The sequence below is a fragment of the Arachis stenosperma genome, chromosome 3, assembly GCF_014773155.1.
Source record: "Arachis stenosperma cultivar V10309 chromosome 3, arast.V10309.gnm1.PFL2, whole genome shotgun sequence".
Lineage (NCBI taxonomy): Eukaryota > Viridiplantae > Streptophyta > Magnoliopsida > Fabales > Fabaceae > Arachis > Arachis stenosperma.
Window position 1 is genome coordinate 152146587 of NC_080379.1, and position 1035 is coordinate 152147621.

Genomic DNA, 1035 nt, shown 5'->3' on the forward strand with positions numbered 1-1035 from the left:
AATTTGCCTGCTGAGGTGGTTGTTGTTGATGAGACTGAAATTGGCGGTTATTATGATTGTTCTGTTGGAAGCCGCCCTGAGAATTATTGTTGAAATTCTGAGCTCTCTGAGGTTGGTCTCTCCACTCAAAATTTGGGTGATTTCTCCATCCTTGATTGTAGGTCTTAGAGTATGGATCGTTGTTGGGATTTCTAGGACCACTCCCCATGTAATTGACCTGTTCAGAAGAGGATTGAGCATAATCATAATTATCATTTTGCACAAAATTACCTATCATGTCATAAGGGACCTCTTGAGGTGCATTCTGAGTATTGGCAGCTGAAACTTGTATTTCACTCAATTGTTGAGTAATTAGACTTATTTGCTGAGACAAAAGCTTGTTCTGAGAAAGAATGGCATCAACAGCTTCCACTTCCAAAACACCTTTCCTCTGAGGAGCGTCAGAGTTAACAGGATTCCTGTTAGATGAATACAAATATTGATTGCTAGCAACCAATTCAGTAAGCTCAATAGTCTCCTCCGGTGTCTTCTTCATGTGCAATAAACGACCTACAGAATTATCTAAGCACATCTTGGACATTTCACCCAAGCATTCATAAAAGATATATAGTTAGGTCCATTTAGAGAACATGTCCGGAGGGCATTGTCTAGTCAGTAGCTTGTATCTCTCCCAAGCTTCATAAAGAGTTTCACCATCCTTCTGCCTGAAGGTCTGAACCTCCACCCTAAGCTTAGTCAGCTTCTTTGGTGAGAAAAATTTAGTAAGAAACTCAGTAACAACCTTGTCCCAAGTATCCAAACTCTCCTTGGGTTGAGAATCTAGCCATAGCTTTGCTCTATCCCTCAGAGCAAACGGGAAGAGCATGAGTTTGTACACGTCAGGATTAACTCCATTTGTCTTCACAGTATCACAAATCTGCAAAAAATTAGAAATAAATTGATTTGGATCTTCTTGGGGAAGGCCATGATACTGACAGTTTTGTTGCACCAGAGTGACCAGTTGTGGCTTCAACTCAAAGTTGTTTGCAGCTATAG

General features: G+C 40.6%; 1 non-coding gene across 1 annotated transcript; it reads left to right on the plus strand.

Moving 5' to 3' along the window:
- The first annotated feature begins 626 nt into the window (after positions 1-626).
- Positions 627-733, plus strand: LOC130972247 (small nucleolar RNA R71). Its single transcript, XR_009083439.1, has one exon. It is a non-coding gene; the product is annotated as a small nucleolar RNA R71 (small nucleolar RNA).
- The last annotated feature ends 302 nt before the right edge of the window (positions 734-1035 follow it).